Raw genomic sequence first — 20,364 nt, 5'->3', positions numbered from 1 at the left:
GTTCACGACTGAATTCTAATAGCCCTGTGTCTGACCTGCCCCTAGATAAATATGTCCTGCTTGTGGCATAAATAAGGGCAGAAGTGGGAAAACTTGGCTGATGAAAAGGTGGGAACTAGAGGTCATATTCCTGGCCCCTTTCCATTTCTTTATACACACTGCCTCTCTCTGCCCACACCTCTGCCCATTTCTCAAGGCAGTTCTCAGGGCTGGAGAAGTCACCACTACATGATGCACACACGTGTGTGTGCACGCCTGTGTGTGTGCGTGTGTGTGTATGTGGACGGTGCAGAGAGGCCAAGCCACAGCCACTCTTCCCTAAGAGCCCACACTTCTCATTTACTGTGAACCTCCTGGCATGCAAATCAAAGATTCAATCCAGCAAGTCAACCACCATCCCAAGCATAAGATGTTTACTGGGGCCAGAGGAAAAAGCAACATCGCACCCTCTGGCTCCACAGATCTTGTACCAGAGTCAAATCCCTGGAATTAGTGTTCAGACTCCTCCACTAACAAAACCACTTGCTTCTGGCAAATCAGGGAGAAGCCACTTACCCTTCCTAATCATGTGAGCCAGTATCAGCAAATAACAGCGCAGGCAAAATCTTGCTCTTGTCTAAAGCAACTGGAGCCCAAGGCATCAGCAAAGATGAATTCTGCCAACATCTTTGAAGTCTTCGAATTTGTGTTAGCCAAGTTGTTGGTGGTTGTGATGGCTATTCTTGGTTGCCTAATTGACTACATCTGGAATTAACTAAACTCCAAAAATGGAGGACTTACCAGTGAGGGTTTTGTTGTTGTTTTGTTTTGGTTTTGTTTTTTGCTTAATTTATAGTAGGAAGACTCACTTCTAATCTGGATCTTGAGTCGGTCACACGCACCTTTAATTCAGGCCATGCCTTCTGCTGGAAGCCTATATAAGGACATGGAAGAAGGAAGCTTTTGCCATCTGCCTGCTGGCTCTCACCTTGCTAGCAAGTCCATTCCTTCACTGGCATTAGAACCTGCTTCTGCACTCCAGTGTCTACTGAAGACCAGCTGAGACATCCAGCCTCACGGACTGAGCAACTTCCGGATCCTTAAGTTATTGTTGATTAGCTGGACCACAGCCTGTAAATCATTCTAATAAATCTCTTTAACATATAGAGATACAGATAGATGAATATATAGATTATATATATGTATATGTACATATATGTGTGTGTGTGTATATATATATATAAAGAGAGACAGAGTCATTCTATAAGTTATACTGTTCTAGAGAACCCTGACTAATACAGTGGTCAAGATGAAACCAGATGACAGATAATTTCTTAATCAACAAGCGTCATTGTTTGCCAAAGTGACACCCTACCAGGAAAACTGTGACCCATTACTTGGTTGATATAGTGTTGCTGTGAAGGAACTTTGAGGATGTAACTGAAACATAAAGAGTTGGACATTTTCAAAGATGATATGGCTGTGTCTTGTCCCATTATAACAAAGCTGTAACTTTAAAGCACATCTGATCCCCTCTGAGGAAGAAACCCTGCCTGTGTGTATCGAAATCTCAGCCCAGGCTAAGAGTTCCAACCTTCCTTCCAGAGAGTTTGCCCTGTGGACACGAACTTACTGACCATCCCTCGTAATCACATGAACCAATAATTAGATATTTGAAAATAAGCATGCACTGGATTATGATCAAATAAATGTATTCATCACCTTAAATTTCTATCATCTCCATGTAGTTACACAGTCAGTCTTTGCGTTGAGTTCTTCAAATACACGCCATTGTTCATTATATCACCCTTACTATGCGAGAGAATACCACGTCTTATTTCTCAACCTAATAGTGTAACTCTCGGCCTACCTTTATCCTTTCCCCTTATCATATCCAATAATGCGTTGACCAAAAGCAAAATTAGAAATATAAAACAATAATAATTGTTGGGAAATTCACTAGGCCTAAGGTGCTACTCAAGATGGCAGAGATGTGGCTAGGAGCCATGATCTGTGCCTGTGGCTAGTGAGAGCCAGAATGCCCACCTCACCTTGGAGGCCTCCCACATAGCCTGAAACCCATCATTAGGAACATAGCGCTATCATTAGGAGCAGAGCTTGCCACAAGCCTTCCTAGATGTATATGTCATACCTGAATCACCCTCTCCCAGTTATTTCACTGGTGATAATGCTAATGGTGATGAGGGAATAAAATAGATAGCACAAGTAAAATCTTTCCAGTTTTTGACAAGATGGGAGACAGAAAGGGAAGGAAGGAGGGGGAGGGAGAGAGAGGGAGGGAGGAGACGAGAGAGAGGGACAGAGAGTGTACACTATGAGAACAGCAATCTTCTGAACAGGGAATGAAGAGAGGGTGGCAAAGAGTGGTCCTCAGGCAGAAGGACTTCCAGGGAAGGGGTTGGAAACCGTGGAAGGATACAGCTCTTTCCTGGCACGCCACTAAGTCGAGTTCAGATCTTTCAAACTCTGACTCCAACCATGCACAAGTGCCTAAGTTCTTCCCATTCATCTACACAGATGGAGTGGAGGAAATAAATATCAAAAAAGATACTTGGAGCTCACAGAGAGAATCTGTTTTAGAGGTTACAAACTTGAAAGAGCTATGGTTTGGATGCGCAAGTCCCCTACAGACTCATGTGTTTGAACACTTGGTTCCCAGCTGTGGTGGAAAGTTACGGAACTTTTAGGAGGTGGAGTCTTGTTAGAGGGAGTCACTTTGAGGGACTTTGATAACTCAGTTCCATTTCGTGTCCACTCACTGCTTCTTGAATATGAAAGCAATGTGTGCAGAGCTGCCTGTTGACATGACAGACTCTGTTCCCTCAAACTGTAAGATGAAACAAACCCTCCTTTAAGTGATTACTTGTAAGGTAGAGTTATAGAAATAAGAAAATTAATGCAGAGGGTACTGTTGGAGTCCATGGGCATGGATCCGTTCCACCTTGACCAAAGGTCAGAGAGTTCAGGTCTATTCTTGCTTCTTCAAGGTTATGGCAGGAGATTTGACCTAGGGTGTAGCTGCCTACAGGATGCTTGGCCTAAGGTGTGGTCACTGCAAGTCCTGCCTACACAACAGAATACTTAACTCAGGATATAGTTACTTGATGCTTCAGGTGTTGTAGAGGTAATTACTTTGCTTGCTCCTTGTTTGTGTCGTGGTAAAGAAGTCTTGTCTTCATCTCCTTTTGGATTGGGGTATATAAAGCATATAGAAAATAAACACAGGCGAATTCAACGTTCACTGAGTTGTCCTCCCAACTCTATTCTGTGTCCCTGTCTATTTCTTTTGTATCTGTGGTTTTCTCTGCCCAACATTTCTAATCCACATGCCCCTATCCTGGAAAGTACGAACCCATCAAGACTGGATCCTGAGAGATGCTACCCCAGTATGGGACCTGACAGGGTACCAACCGAAATCTTAAAATTTTTAAATGTGGGGAAATTAGGAAGAACAACAACAGTTACAAAATATGGCAAATAACAGGCTTTCATGATTATCTGTTTGGAACCAGAGCCCCCAGCAGGATTCCACGCTGCAGACATATGGGATGGAGCCTAAACTGACTTCACAATGGGATTCAGACATATCTTAGCACACATGGAAGACTATTGAGATGGAATTTTCTAGAAATATAATGAAGAACTGAGAAAGTTCAGGGGAAATTTATATATATATACATATATATTCAAGACCATAAGTCTGGACTTTGTATGACCTGCCTTTGACTGACAGTGGGGTGATGACGTATTCATACATGATAGTGTGGTGCTCTGGAGAGGAACCTTGTGATAAGACTGAAGATAATATATTTTTTTGGAAACATTCTCTGTATTGCGCTAAGGGGAGTACCTACATCACCCCTCCAAGGCCCAGGAAACATTGTGGAAGAAGGCGCAGATGGACTGTAAGTGTCAGAGGATGGGAGCAGTACCGTGAAACAGCCCCTAGATAGGACATGGAAGCTACAATCGTGAGCACACAGCAGCTGTGTGGATACTTTCAACACACCATCGTGGATAAGTGAGGTGCTCATGAGACCCCGTCCCTTTCTGAGGACCTGCTGGGAGTTAATGGCTACCATAGTCACTTCTGCAGTCTAATAAACTCCACAATCTTTGCTAGGAACGATATGGTTAACACACAAAGAGCATGAGATTACAAAGATAATCACTTAAATTGAAATGCAGTTATCAAAAATATCAGAAATGTGCCTGGTATATTTCTGATGTGGGTAGCCTATCTAACAAGACCCAGTCAAGGATCTCAGAGCACAAATTTTAAGCACCAGTACCTAAGAGAGTGGCAACACTTTAATGTGGTATGAACTATCTTTGATTTCTGATAATTGAAGGAAATACTAAATTTTGTTTAAGGTTAAAAAATAATATATAGCCTTTTCTTTCAAAGGTCTTAAATATTGATATGCCCTTCTTCAACTCTACCACCTTGACCTCTTGTGTGAATCTCAAATCTGAAGACCTTTACTTTATAGTCCACTTACTCCCCTGTCTCCAGACAAGTCCACACTGAACACTAGTAAATAAGTATTAGGCCTAGATGTAAATTTAAAATCTTACCAGAGAAGGAAAATCCAAAATATTCTGCAGCCATCTCATCCAAATCCTCAACATTTTAGTTCCCTAAACATTTTTCTAAATTATATGTTACTTAGATTCTGCTTATGTTTCATTTGTAGCAAGGAAAAAACTGGAATTAAAAAAAGGAATTAAACCAGAGTGAATTCAATTTTGCCTTTCCACTATAAAAATTTTTACAGAGCAAATAATTTATAAAAACGAGGCTACAGGAAGGACTTGAAACATTTTAAGAAAGCAAACTGTTTCTAGACACTTTAGCCAGCCTCCCGGTGCAATGGCCACATGTAGTGAATTAAAAGGCAGGGTACCAGACTTTCCAAAGGACATCCCCCCCCAAATGGTTAATTTTCATGAAAAAAATCTGAAATTTATTACACTTGGTAATACTAGAAACGATTTAGTAAGTTGCTTGTATGAGAACAGAGTTTTAACAGGGTAAATCCTAATATAGTACAAACACGCCCTGACGGTTATCGGCTGAGTACTTACATTCAGTACTGCTCATAAAATCCTGTGCCTATCCGCATCCATTATCAAGACTGTGATGTGAGCACCCAATGGACCTGCCCTGCATTTCCCCAGAGATTTAAATTATGAAAGGTCTGTTCCCCAATCCAGTACCACTCCTGAAAGCACGTGTTTCTACATGAAGTGAAAGCCCCTCTTCTAACAGTGACATGGTTGAAGTGTGTCCTCCACCTCAAGAAAGATTTCTTCCAGTCTTGACTCTGCCTTCAAATAGGACCTTGTTTGGAAATGGGGTCTTCACAGGCGTTCTGAAGATTCGCCTTCTGAAGGAGACACTATCCAATGGATGTTTACAAAAGAAAACAGGCAAACACAGGGAGGAGGCTGGGTGAACACACAGGGAAGACTGGATGGGTGCAGGAGCCCTGAGAAGCCTGAAAGTGAAGATGGGCTAACTCCCTGGACCCTCCAGGGCACCCTGGGTACCTCACTGGACCCTCCAGGGCACCCTGGGTACCTCACTGGACACTCCAGGGCACCCTGGGTACCTCTCTGCCCCCTCCAGGGCAACCTTGGCTCTGCTCATATCTTGGTTTTGTGTTTTCTCCAGAACTGTGAGGCTGTGAGTTTCTGCTTCCTTAATGCTCAGTTTTCCAGTAACTTGTTAGAGAATCCCTAGACAGCTAATAGAAACAATCTAATCCATTGGCTTCTTCTTTCTTTCTTTTTTTTTTATTTCCTTCAGAATTATTTCTGCATCAGTCACAGGCTAAGGTTTCATGTGTCTGACATTCATGGGGCCTTACTCGGCATTTTAAAAATCAAAGACTAAGCTTGGATCTTCCTGCTACTGAACCTTCATTTTGGGTGGCTTGTCCGTAAAACTTTGTAACGGGCTTTTGGCCTTGGATTATTAGTCACCAATTGATTCACTAAATATTGAATTAAGGTAGTGTTTTTCTGGATTTCTGAATTTTGACTTTGGCATTTTTAGGCCTATACCCAAGGCACATGAGTCACCCACCACTTGTCCCCAATCCCATCCCTGTCTCCCTAAGATCCACAATATTGTCCACAATAACCAGCCTCCCTCCCGTGCCCTTGACCTCTGAATGATCATGCTCGGTCTCAGGTGAGCGACTACTGATCGCATCTGTGAATTCTAATAATGAAACTGGAATTTCTGGTAGAGAATTGAGGAAAGTACCAGTTAAAGCTGACCCTAGCCGGATGCCTACAGGCCCACCCTAGACACTTCCCTTGCAGATGGGAGTTGTGCCATTTTTGGCATGGGCATCCTTTGACATTCTCCTGCTACACCTAGGCAATCTAAGCCATGCTCACCTTTGGGCTACCAATTGGAGAACTGCAAAAGAGACAGCCATAATTGAAAGCCCAGTCATCCCACGCTGGTCCATCTCTCACCACTGCTCCAACTATACCTTTCAAATGTATTTGGACTTGAGATTTGGGGGTTTTGTGTGTATTATTTTTTAAAAACCATAACAATGCAAGAGCCTGCTCATTGGCCCTCTCTTCATCATTTTGGATTTATTCAATAAAACCCTTCATGGTTTTATTGAAGGAATGCCAAAGGAGCTCTGAGACACTGTTCAAATCTTCAGGAAACCTGGGGTCTGACACAGTCTGGCCATGTACCTGTGTGTGTCTCCAGGAGGCCACTCCACCCTCTACCCCCATCCTGTCACTTTTACTTGATTTTCTTCCCCTGTAAATGGAGTAACGATCTCTGTCCTTCTTTCTTATAGTGTTTGAGTCAAGAGACTAGTCAGTGCTCAGTCACTTTGTTAACAAAGCAAGCTCTACCCCAAGGTTTGCAAACGCATAAGTGTACGGAGGATCACAGGACTACGCTTGTAACCACCAAACACTCCTAGATAGCGACAGGGGATAGATCATGGTACACTCTAACAGTAAGCAGTTTTGTCTTCATTCAAACAATTGTTGATTTGGAGAGGGAAACAGAGACAGAGAAGTTTTTGTTTTTAAAATAGCATAAGTACACAAAGCTATAATCTATGTACCTTCGGGGATATGCTGGGAACTGTAAGGTTAAGGCAAGCAGCCACCTCTGCAGTGGTAGAGAAGAGGGCTAGGAAAAAGGAATGTTACTTCGCATTGTGTTTTTTAAGAGGTGGGCTAAGGTTAGTGTAACAGGGATTTGGGTGTCTTTAAACATTGCCACCCCCTGGAAAAAAACTAAAGGAAGTAAAATGCTACCGAAGTACCAGTTCTCCAGCTGCAACCACGTGCCAGCTGATACACCAGTCTCCTAAAGGCAAGACTGCTTTTAACCGCATTGGGGATTAACCCAGGGTGCCATGCAAGCTAGACAAATACTCTACCATCGACCTAGCTCCCTGGTCTTCCTTTTACTTTTTATTATGAGGAAGGAGTTCACAAGCCTGTCCCAGCCTGGTCTTGTACTCACTCTGCAGCCCACTCGGGCCTTAAACTTGAGATCCTCCTCCTCCTGGGCCTCCAGAGTAGGAGTGTCTGGGCTTCCCAAGTACACACCACCCGCTAAGTCTCCTCCTCTGTGCACGCACAAATGCATACACTTTTAAACAACTGGAAGAACTAACCTTGCAGTGGTTAAGATTTATACTAGCTAATCAGAGCAATGACCCATCACCCACTCCACTGTGGTGCGGAAACCTTTCCGTATTCCACACTACCCCTGTTGCCATCAAAGTCGCTCATCCTTTGTCTGCTGTCCGTTCATCCATCTTACAAATACTTAAGGAATGCCTGCCATGTGTTTTGCATCGATTGTACTTGGTTCCAGAAAGGCAAACAAGAAAAGATCTCTATACTTAAGCAATTCGAAGATTTAGGGATGTTGCCTCACTGTCCTAGAGACCATTCAATTAGGTCCACCCACCCCATGATGTTGAATTCTTATTCAAATTATATTGTCTGTTATACTCTTGGCATGTGCTGTGATTTTGATTAAAAAAAAAAACAGTGTATGTGAGTGGCCAAGATGTCATGCATGGCCACTGTTAATTGAAACCACTGGGACTAGAACAAGAAGGAAATGGAACACGACGCAGGAAGTGTGGCATTTGAGAGGTGGAAGAGAAAGGCCGCTTCAGGCACAGCCATAGCCTGTGAGGAGGCACAGATGGGGAAGGGGCATAGGGAGAAATAGGGGTCACAAAGCTCCAGAACTGTCGGGAATCTTGGAGACTCTCCTCAGACTCCCTGACTCACAGGTACACTGTGCATGATCTGAGAAGGAACTGGCCTGCCAGGACCACACGGCTGAGCCAATCTGGTCATGCTGAAATTAGTAATGGACCACTTTGCTGTGCTTAACACGTGTCCTGGGGATGTGTGGCCCCCAAGAACAAAGGTAAGTTCCAATATGGGAAGCAGGGCACAGTCGAAAGAGCGAATCTGAAAGAGCTTTGAAGAAAATGCATGGAGGGAACTGAGGGGGTTGACACTGGAAGGACCAGCTGGGATTCAGTTCTGAAGACTGTGGACATCAGGCCAAGGAATGTGAGCCTGGTTTTCCTCGGAAGGCACAGAACGCTCCATAGGCTTAAGCAGAGCCCAAATAGAAACCCTGCATTTTGTGCTGTTTTTGTTGTTATTGTTGTCGTCTCTGTTTGGCTAGGATTGGATTGATTTGTGGAAAGAATTTAACTTTGAGCAAGGAAGATCTTTCAGAAGATCTCTAAAAAGAAAAAGTTCTCAGAATACAAAGAAAAGGAGAAAAATTCCCTAGGATTTTGTGTATTCTCTCTAGGAAGAGAAAGGACACTTGAATCACATCTTCCTGTCTTCAAACGTTACATAAGGTTATGCGGTCCTTTTACTTCCTTTTCTCATATAAAACTAATTTATGCACATTTATGATAGTTTAACTACATAAAGAACCAAAGATGCATCCCTAGTCTTCGTCACACTTAACCATGATGGCTAATCTTGATTCTCAACTTGACACACCCAAGAAGGAACCTCGGGGGAGAAACTGCCTCCATCCCATTGACCTATGGCATGTCTGTGGGCATTTTCTTGAATGCTAATCGATGTTGAAGAAGCCCAGCATATTGTGATCAGTGCCCCTGAGGACCAGAGAAGGTGGTTCTATGAGGTCTAAAAATGGTATCCGAACATGAGCCTTGGAAGAAAACAGGAAGCAGTGTTCCTCCATGGCTTCTGCTTTAGTGGCTGCCTCCAGGTTCCTTCCTTGAGCGCCTGCCCTGGCTCCCGCAGTGATGGACTCTAACCTGTAGGCTTAATAAATCCTTTCCTCCCCAAGTTGCTTTTGGTCATGATGTTTCATTATGGCAGTAGGAAAGCAAAGAAGAACACTAGCATTTGGAGAAATCTATGCCTTGATTTTGTACTTTTTATATAACTTTATTGTTTCTATTTTATGTCATATAAAACGACAAGAATCTTGTATTATCTCACACTCAGAGGGACTATCATTGAAAGGTCTCTCTCTCTCTCTCTCACACACACACACAACTTACACAACTCAAAATTGGTAATTTATATTATTCCTTTTTATACATTTTATAAATTTATAATTTATATTACAATTTATAAATGTTGTAATAAGTGTCTTTATGTATAAAGCTTTCTTCTACAAGAGTGCTTTCTTAATGCATTCATAAAACTAAAATTTTTTAATCACACAGTATGGACACTTTTTAAGGTCGTTCGTATATGTTTTCTGGTTGATTTACACTTTTTATCATTTAATACATTAAAATATAAAATTCCAGGACTGGAAAGAATTAGAGCATTTATTGAATGAAAGTAGCTTCTATTTTAACAGTCTTTTATTAATTAATAAATAGTCCCTATGTAAAGAAAGAAATCTCCATAAAACTAGCTCCTTGTGGGGGAGGGGAGGCTGAGTTAGCTTTCTCTCTCACTCCTTGGCTGTTCTTTGCATCCCCGTGTTCTTCTGTCTTCCCATCAGTATTATTACATCACCTTTCTATTCTCAGAGGCCATGCCAGCCTCTAGGATTTATGGAGGGGAATTCCACTGCAAATTTACCAGCACAGTGCCCAAGTGTTCATCCTGAGGCTTCCGCATCCTTGCCTAAGGCTTTGAAAACTACAGTTTTGCAACAAAAAAAAGAGTAATGGTGCTTTCCTGATCCTCATAGCTTCTGGTTTCCGCACTATCTACCCTTGGGTGCAATCACTGTCTCGTTCTGGAGCCACAGGAGGCTGGCCTCTGTCCATCCCAGAGCTGATACATCTGGAGTCACCACCCTCCAGAGCAGCCAAGGCCCCTTTCTCTCTCTTCTGATTGGCATTGTTTGGCTGCAAGCCCCCTCGCTCTCTCACTGGGCACCATTCAGGCACCTGAAGCTCCTAGCTACCTTCCCTTTGGTCTTTCTTACACATTGTCTTGAAATCAAGTCTCCCTACAGCAAAACTGATAACATCTCACAGTGCCTCTCAGGGACACCAATTCCTTGTCACCTACATGGGAACAAAGGTCTAATATTTTGCAGTGGTTTCATGAAAAACAAAAATCATATGCTTTTAGATGAGTAAGCCACAACATGAAACACTATAGGATCTGTAGGATGAGGTCTTCCAGATATAAGGAATGTCAAGTTCCTTAAGGAAGTCCCTGAGGGCTTTCTGGAAGAGGTCAGGTGGTTTTCCATGCAAGAAGTTTTAGTTCATGCCTACAGTCTCTCAGATATGAGTTGGATTCTACACCTGAGGAAGAAAGAGGGCTCTCCACTCATGCCTAGTTCACCTTCTTATAACATAATTTGTATGGTATGCTATGTAGACAGAGAAAAAAGGAATTTAAAGCCCCAGGGTTATAGCAGATTGCCACAGAATCCAACACGCTGAACCTCTTGGGCTCCAGGTAATCCTGCCTCCTCCTATGCCTACCTCCTTTGAAATTCTGTTCTAGAAGAAAAGCCGGGTTAGGACGAATACTCAAGACTTGCAGATCGGAGCAGAGTGCCCACATCCTCAAGTGACTCTGTGGAGCCCTTCCGCCCCCGCCTCCCACAACCTCCGGACTTCGTTGTGTCTGTGGAACAGATGCCTGGTTCAAGCTTCTGCTGTTCCTGGCCCTAAACCCTGCCTTCTATCATTGTGTAAGTCTCATACACTTGGCGCACACAAGCAGCTATTCCAGGAAGTGTGGGTACCATCGTCTCACAATCCAAAAACCCCAGAGAAGACACAGGTGGCGCAATTCTTCCTGGGAAATTTAAAGAAGGAAACATCTGAATCTGGCTGCCCAAAGGCCGGACCAGAAGTGAGCTGGGACTAGCACTGCCTTTGCGATGGAAAACAGGCGACAACCAGCCCGTACAAGGACTGTTTCTTCCTTTGTATTCGTGTGTGGTGGGGTGGGGTGTGCACACACACACGCATGACTTAGCATACATGTGTCTCTGCACATATGTGGAAATTAAGGGGCAGCTTTTGGAAGTCAGTTCTCTCCTTCCACTGGGGCTTCTGAGGATCAAACCGAGGTTATCAAACATGTGTGGCAGATGTTTTTATCCACCGAGTTCAAGCATACTTCTCAGAGTTTCTTCTGAAACTCTGTGCCCTGTGCACTGGAAAGCAGGGATTCAGACTAGCTTCAGGCTTGAGTAGTAGTAATTCAGTGGCCATTGCCAGTGTGGAATGCTTAATGTTATTCCCCACAATCCATAGCTGGGGCTAAAACATTCAATATGATATGAAAAGGTGTAAGACTTTGAGAGCTGAAACTATGAAAATAAGATTTCTTGCTAGCAGTCCACATTCCACTCAGAGAGCAATAGAGTTTATAGCTGATTCAAAATAAATATCAAATCAAAGCTAGCAGATTTGAAATCTTAGAAAACACTAGCTCGAAGTATGCTTGCATTTACAGTGTCGGGCCCAAAGGATAGTATTTCCCCCCAAGTTTATTTTTATGATATCTCAAACGTCACTCAGGACTACCCTCACTCAACAAGACAGACACCAGGAATAAACATCTCTAGAAGTAAAGTCACTGCCCCCCCCCCGCACACACCCAGAGCAGGGACAGTACAAATGCTGGGTCCCCAAGATGGCATCCAGATGTCCTATCCCAGCCAGTCAGGGTTCTGCTCCTCCTGGCAGCTGCTCTTCTTTGCAACCTTATCCACCACTCCTCCACCCACCCTCTGCTCCAAGTAGTCCGCTATTTCCTCTCTTCTCCAGCTCACGTGTCCAGCCAGGTCTCTCTGGGTCCTTGCGGCCTAAGTCAGCTCCAACAATAACAACTGACCGTGCTCTCCCTTCTACATGTTGAATCCCTCCCTAGCTCCAAGGTTTGGTTCAAGCTCTGTGCCTTTCAAGTGCAGGGCATTTCTTCTAGTATATTTCAGAAAGAGGTACCACTGTGGCCTTCTTTCTACCTTCGCCATCCTCTTGAGTAGATATAGTCTGTCTCTGTCTCTGTCTCTCTCTCCCTTTCTGCCATTGAATAACTTATCTGGGGATGTCTCTTAGGTACATAGTTCATTGTCTTCCTCTTCCAACTACTTCCACTATTCCTAGAACATCGCAGATGCCCAATAAACATTCCCATTTTACTGAGTAAAAATATCATCCAAAGTTCGTGAATCTTCACAACAAATTGCTTACTGACCTCCAGCCCACCAGTTGCTGACATCCGTCCTAAGCTGACACTTTTCGGAGCATTGCTGGAGCTGTGTATCAGAAATGCCTAAACCTGGGAGTGTTTTACCTCCATTTGCCTCTGACGAATTAGCTTTCCTCCATTTCTAGGGGTCCCCTCACTCTCTGGTGGTATGCTTATGACAGCTGTGGATCCTCTAGTTAGCTACTTCTCCCAACCCCACCTTTTCTGAGATCATCCTGACATGGATCTTCATCCGCATAACCACAGTGTTTTATCTCAGCCACAATTTACACAGTAGCCTGCAGATGGCTCCCAGGTTTGTTTCTATTCAACCTTCAGCCATTCCCACTTCCAACACCCCAGGACATGTCTTCATGTCCTACAAGATACATGGGACCCCTGTCTCCCGTCACAGATGAATGAAATGGAAACAGACCGTACCTAGGTCTCTGTGATGGGAAAGAGCTTCTAAGTCATGCAGGAAAAATCAAGCTGCAGTTGAAAATTCAAGGAGAAATTCTTGTTGGCAGAACTCTCAACCAGAGATGATGCAACTGTGTCAGTCTGCTTGGAGCTTAACAAGGGTCAGTTTCCTGCTCCATTATTAGTAAAATGACCAAATAGTCGGCATCCATACAGAAACAGGCAGGAAGAAGAGCTGTCAGTGGGTCCCTAGTGGACATTAGCACTCTCAGGGAGACAATGTCAATTGCTCCAGACCCTGGGTGTTTGAAATGTATATAGAATGTAGGTATAATTGGCCACCGTGTCTTCCTCTCACCTCGCCTCTCTCTTCTCTCTCTTTCTCTGTCTGCTCACTTTCCCCCCACGTCTCCCATTTTCTCTGCCCTTTCTCCTGATTCTAATTTGCCCACTGTCTCCCTCCACTATCCACCCCCTACCCACTAGCTCTTCTGTTGTTTCTGGTAGCTCAAAAGAACTTGAACTGGTGACAAAGAAAGGGCTGGTACCTGAAGGAACCAGCATACTTCCGATAACTCCCAGTGCATCACCGTGAAAGAGTAAGGGTTGGGGGGACGACAAACCAAGCTTTAAGTGGCAGGGCTATATTTAGTCCATGACTTCCATATTGAAATAATGGATTCTGGAAATAGTTATTTCAGATGGATAGTAGAGGAAATAAGACCACAATGATAGCCTCTCAAAAGTAGAAAAGGATGATTCGTAGATAAATAATGCTTGAAAATCTAAGGGAACAGGGAAAACCTGCAATAACTTCTGATTAGTGACTAAGCATAGCTATGAATTATTCACTCTGAAATATGAACTGTGAAGGCTTTGGTTCAGAGTTTCTCAAAGGAAGGAAGAAAAGAAAGGAGAGCAGGAGGGAGGCTGATAAGACAGTCTGGGGAAAGAGTTCTTTAAACTATGGCTTATCACCACAGGGAGGGAGGAGTTCGCTTGGTCAGAAACAGAAAATTGTAAATAGTCAAGAATTCCTGTGACAAAATGGAAATCTCCTAAGAGGGAAAAAAACACTGAATTTTCCCTGTCTCCAGGAACCATTTGCTTCCCAGTCCTACACAATGCGCTCAGTCATTCACATACTCAAAACATTCCAGAAACAGTACTGGACACAGGCAAGTCTAAGGCAAGCCAGGAATCCTCACTGAAAAGCCTTCAAGTGCCAGGCAAAGATACAGGTATGAAGCAGCTGGGGCATCTGAGATCAGTGAGCTCCAGGGTAGGGAGGGCTCAAGACCAGGATTGTCAAGGTAACAAGTCTTCAAAGAGCAGCCTCCATTAAACAGCCCCTGAGCAAGGTCCTAAACATATGGACCTTCATGCCATGAAGGAGACAAGCTTCTGTTATCAGTGAGCTCTATAACAGAAAGGTCTCAGATCCATGAAGCTGCCAGAGTGCTAGGTTCTGCGGTAAGATCTGACCTGCCCAAAGGGTGAGGTGAGAAGATTCACAGAGACCAGACGTTACCTCTGACAGACTTCCTTGACACATGAGGAAACTCCTGCTAAAATCTCTACAGTGTAAGCATGCTTCTCTTTCTGCCTCGAGTCTTGGCTCAGTATACAAATTTTCCCTGGCTCTGAGGTAGACATTTGCAGTTATGTATTCCTCTAAAACTATTTTACAGATTACTGCTCTAGATCCCGGTTGGGGCGGTTCTGAGTATTGTTTTTCTATAAGTCACTTGAAATTACTGTTGAAAGAAAACAACTCATAAGAAGTGATGCGATTGTAATATTAGAAAACACACCCAGGAATCTAACACTCCCTTGAGTACTAGGACGGGCTAGTCCATGTGAGCCACACCCAGATTGTGGCTACTTCCATTATCATGTGGCAACAAAACTACAATGACAGACTACTCACGTCAATGGGTGTAGAACATCCTCTGTTGGACAGAACCCTCCGAAACAGAAGGCCCCCGCTCCTCTTCAGTTATTTCAGCTTCTTAAGAGAATCCAAGCAACAAGCCCGGAACTTTCTAGAGCATCGGATGTCAGGCCACTTGTAGATTTCCCTTGATGAAAAGAAGGAGAGGAAAAGCAATATTTTATTACAATATTTTGTTTCATTTTGCTCCTCCTTAGCATCCCCGTCCACAGTACACAGCAAAGCTTCCAAGCAGCTGAGGCTCTCTGATGGAACTGGGCATGTCCAAGGGAACCTCAAGGGAGTTTCATTTCTATCTCCTGATATTGACTGATTTTTAAATTAAAACAGAACATTCTAACTTTATTATATATTCCTTGATGACAATTATGCTAACATAAATATGAATTGCTGTGAGAAACAAATTTTCCCAGGAAAGTCTGTGAGAAAAACGACATCATTTTACATGCTTTGAGATCCCAAACATCTGACCTCTCCAAAAACAGCTGGATTATCATATCTGCTTCTGGATTCAATTTGGTGCAGTATCACGTGTCAGTTAACCTCTGGAAAGCTCCTCCATGTACTCACAGGAGAATGAGGGAGGAGAAAGCAAAAGACATCTTGGCACTGTCATGAAAATAACTATCACATGGATCTCCAAATGAGACTCAAGGACTCGAAGTGATCCCATACGGCATCCCATGTGATAAATCTCACGTGTACCTCAGACTACCATCCTCTGCCTTAGATGTAACTGGTTATCTGTTCTGAATAGTTGTTGGCTCACAACCTCCCTGATATAGAAGCTAAGGAAGCACCAACTCCTCCAGTTAACTGGGTGTACACTGAATGCCCCAGATGTTCAACTCGGCACACATCATCAGTGTGATGCTGTCTTAGCTCTATTGCTGCAGTGAAATATGAACAAAAAGCAAGTTGGGCAGAAAGGGTTCATTTGGATCAAGCTTCTAGATTATAGTCCATCATTGGAGGAAGTCAGAACAGGAACTCAAGCAGGACTGGAACCTGGAGGCCATAGAGGGTGCTGCTTCCTGGCTTGTTTTCCATGACTTGCCCAGCCTGGTTTCTTACAGAACTCAGGACCATTCATCCAGGTATGGCACCACCCACCAACAGCTGAGCCCTCTCCCACTGGTCCTTTACTGAGAAAGAACACCTTACAGCTGATCTCATGGAGGCGTTTCCTCAACTGAGGTTCCTTCCTCTCTGGTAAATCAAGCTTGTATCAAGTTAACACACAAAACCAGCTAGTACAGACATCCTGTGACCTCACACATGCAGTTTGATGAAACAACATGGCACATGAGCAACACTTATACACACACACAATAATAATAATAATAATATTAGTAATAGTAATAATAATAAAATAATTGAAAATTAAACCACTATAAAACTAATGGGAGGATGAAATCTAAGAAGCCTGAGATCAGAAACCTTCCTTCCTTTCTTTCTTTCTTTCTTTCTTCCCTTCTTTCCTTTTCTGAAGCTGGGAAAACTAAAGGAAGTATTCTGTTCATAAAGAGAGACTGAAAATAAAGAATTTTGTTTCTCATGGAGACAAAAAAAAATAGATCTTGCCTGTAGAGAGGCAGAAAACTGAGCCTGACATTCAAGTGAGTGTGATGCTGTCCATAAATGGATTAATCAACCACCTAAGTCAGGAACAGACATGGAAGTGGGTGAGACCGTCTCAGAAGGTAAAACAGTCTTGGGGTCCACTTGACCTGGGTCAGTAGGGAAAGAATAATACCCGTGTGTCCTGTGACCCAATCCAACTTCCTTATTTTTTTTTTTTTTTTTTTTTTTTGGTTTTTCGAGACAGGGTTTCTCTGTGGTTTTGGAGCCTCTCCTGGAACTAGCTCTTGTAGACCAGGCTGGTCTCGAACTCACAGAGATCCGCCTGCCTCTGCCTCCCGAGTGCTGGGATTAAAGGCGTGCGCCACCACCGCCCGGCTCAACTTCCTTATTTTTGCAGATGAACCTCAAACCCAGAAGGCTAATTTATTATCCAACAGCTCAGAAGATCTGAGAGAGTGAGCAACTGGGAAGTCAGCAATGCCGGCCCTGAGCAGACAATCAGCTCAAGGGCTCCACCCACATCTTATTATCATTGTTCCTCCCCTTCCTGTTTCCACCTCCAGTTATTACGGAGAAGAAAAGTCTCAGTTCTCTTCCCTCTGCTGCACATACCCATCACCTCAGATTTCTGGACTTGAAAGGACCTTAATGATTCATCTAATATAAGAGAAAAAAACCTACGGACACCAGGATTTGAGAGGTTGAGAGGAGCCCACTGACTTGCCGCAGACTGCCTGTAGATTCCAGATCCAAATCCCAGCCTCTTGTTTCTTTCCTTTACACTACAAATGCCTGGTGTAAGAGGCTGTCTTAGTTAGGGTTTCTGTTTCTGTGAAGAGACACCATGACCACAGCAACTTTCCTAAAGAAAACCAATTTGGTGGCTTACAGTTTTAGAGGGTCAGTCCATTATCGTCATGGTGCGACAAGGTGGTACTGGAGACGGAATTGAGAGTCATACGTCTTGATTCACAGGCAATAGGAAGTGGTCTGTCTCACTGGGGGTAGCTTGATCAAAGGAGACTACAAAGCTTGCCCCCACAGTGACACACATCTTCCTACAAGGCCAGACCTACTCCAACAAGGCTACACCTCCTAATAGTGCCAATCATTGGTGTGGGGAGGTGGCATTTTCTTTCAAACCACCACAGAGGCCTATTTCTAAGATGTACTCTCCAGTGCCTAATATCTCCGAAAGTATGTTCTGTTTTCCTCTTCCCTTGAAGTGTTCCTTCCCAAAAGAGCTCGTGGCTCACTAGCTTGTGCTACCATCTACCGTCTCTATGATAAATAACACTCTGTGGGGGAGGGTCTAGGTATATTGTAAGTGTTTCTCTGTGTGTGGATGCATTCATGTGCGTGTAGGTGCATGTAGAAGTCAGAGGTCAGTATTGGTTGTCTGTTTTTGAGATAGTCATTGAGTTTGGAACTCACTGATGTGGGAGACTAGCTGACCAACAAGCTCCAAGGATTCTGTCTCTGCCTCCCCAGTGCTGATAGTATAGGCATCTGCCACCATGATGCTCTTCATGTGGCTGTTAGGGATCCAAGCCCAGATCCGCATGCTTGCACATCAGCACAATACCAACTGAGTCATCTCCCTGGCCCCATGGCAACGCTTTTGCTATCATATGAAAAGAAAGAAACCTATATGATTCTCTACAGTAGTTTCCAAATTCACTTGACCATGGGACTCTCATTTTCCCCGCTGCTTTATCTACTAACTTGAGTCAAATTTCCAAAGGCTGCACTTTGAAAAACTTAATCAAAGTCTCATTATCAAGAATTCCCAAACAAAACATCTCCATGAAGTGGTCTTCTTGGTAGGGACCTAGCAGGGAAGCCAGGAGACACAAGCGAAGTAAAGAGAAGCAGTGGTCACCATCTGTCTCAGAGCCGTGTGCACTGCCAGCAGCAAAGAGTGAGATGGCCACACCCACTGTCATCTGGCTAAAGACACTCAACCCCAGCCACAGGTTCCCACATCCTCAACACCAGCTATTGTGAGTTTCCTTCTACTTCTGTTCTCTGTTAGTAGAGACTCTGTCATGCCAGGTCCTTCCACATCTGCTCTTGCTTTTCACCATCCTGATCTAAAACCTCTGGACTTACAGTCACGCCTGGACCTCTGAAAGAAGCTTGCTAATGACTGTCCCCACCTGACTCCTCCTCCCCTTCAATTCTCCTTACAAGATGATATCCTGTTAACCTTCCTAAGTAATGCAACATCGCGTTTACTTTTGGAGAAGTCTCAAGTCTCTGCAGCAACTGATGTCTCTTGCTGATGTCCTAAGTCCTAACTGTGTAGCACAGTGCAATCCATGCTCCCCCAGCAAGTTCCCCATCACCCTGGGCTCATCCACCCCTGCCACCCTCATGCAGCGAGAGTGTTCAGCTCTGTGCCTCTGTCTCCCAGATTCCTTCTGGTTCTTACCTTCCTGCTCCACCACCAGTCCTGAAGCAGAGCAAGCACCTCACCCGCTCCTATTCTCATGGCTACGGAACCCTACGTCTGTACATCTTGCTCTTTGACTGGATTCTTGCTTCTCCTCACTCATAGGAAGCTTGGGAAGGGAAAACATCAGGCATCGCTAAGTGTGCTTAGCAAGTACTCAGAAATTTCTCTTGTTGAATAAAAGAATCCATATTCATGGCTGGACGGTGGTGGCACACACCTTTAATCCCAGCACTCGGGAGGCAGAAGCAGGCGGATCTCTGTGAGTTGGAGGCCAGCCTGGTCTATAAGAGCTAGTTCCAGGACAGGAACCAAAAGCTACGGAGAAACCAGGGCCATATTCATCTCATGATTATAAGTTAAGCAGACAAGTTTAAGCCTATAAAACTTCAAGGCAAGAAGTGGGAAAACTAACTGCTTTTGAGGATACAGAGGCATTTGTAACAGAACTTTCTAGTTAAACTGACCTTAAATTTTGAAAATAATGAGAAAACCTATTCTATGTCATCTTAGCGGATCCAGGGAATGCCAGCAATTTTCAAAAAGATAGAGCTGAGCTGCCAGCCTCTTCCCTACCAGCTTCTCGCTGTGCTCCAGGGCCAGGAGTCTAGGATGGGTGAAGTGGGCTAGCCAGTGAGTACCAGGACTGCACCAGTCTCCTCCATCCCAGCACTGGGAGGACAAGTGCACACCAGTAAACTTGACCTTTTTATGTGGCTCCTGGATTTTGAACTCAGGTCCTGCTTATGTGGCAAACACATTATTGGACAAGCCACCTCTCCATTCCCTAGCACAACTGCGTTTGAATTAACCCCAAATATGCTTTGCTTTTTTTAAAACTGGGCCAGTCTTTTATCTGGTTTTCAAACTTCAATATGCTTCAGAATCACCTCTAATTGCTCTTGGAGAGGGACACCTAATGCTAACCTCTGCCATCCACATACATGCACACACATGAACAGGCATGCACACACACACAAAGTCATCATGTATACTTGCAATAAAAGACTCACAGTGGCCAGGCAGTGGTGGCAGAAGCCTTTAAACCCAGCACTCAGGAAGAAGAGGCTCTGTGAATTCAAGGCCAGCCTGGTCTATGGAGTGAGTTCCAGGACAGCCAAGGCTACACAGAGAAATCCCGTCTCAGAAAACCAACAACAATAAATAGGACTCACGGCATATAATGGGGATATACAGAGAATGAGCAGTTGACAAAACTTGCAGAATGCAATGATAAAAGTACGGGTTC

The 20,364-nt window shown here is 44.0% G+C and overlaps 1 protein-coding gene across 1 annotated transcript in view; it reads right to left on the bottom strand.

Moving 5' to 3' along the window:
* LOC121455175 (discoidin domain-containing receptor 2) overlaps positions 1–20,364 on the bottom strand; it is a 122,770-nt gene that overhangs the window by 89,844 nt on the left and 12,562 nt on the right. Inside the window, exon 3 of the mRNA XM_041662772.1 lies at positions 15,053–15,203. The gene's annotated coding sequence lies outside the window, so the exon portion shown is untranslated. The remainder of the gene's footprint in view (positions 1–15,052; positions 15,204–20,364) is intronic.

The sequence above is a fragment of the Microtus oregoni genome, unplaced genomic scaffold (assembly GCF_018167655.1).
Source record: "Microtus oregoni isolate MIOR12 unplaced genomic scaffold, Mior012 000013F_ref0000133, whole genome shotgun sequence".
NCBI lineage: Eukaryota > Metazoa > Chordata > Mammalia > Rodentia > Cricetidae > Microtus > Microtus oregoni.
The sequence above is the reverse complement of the archived record's forward strand: the minus strand, read 5'-3'. Positions and strand labels throughout refer to the sequence as shown.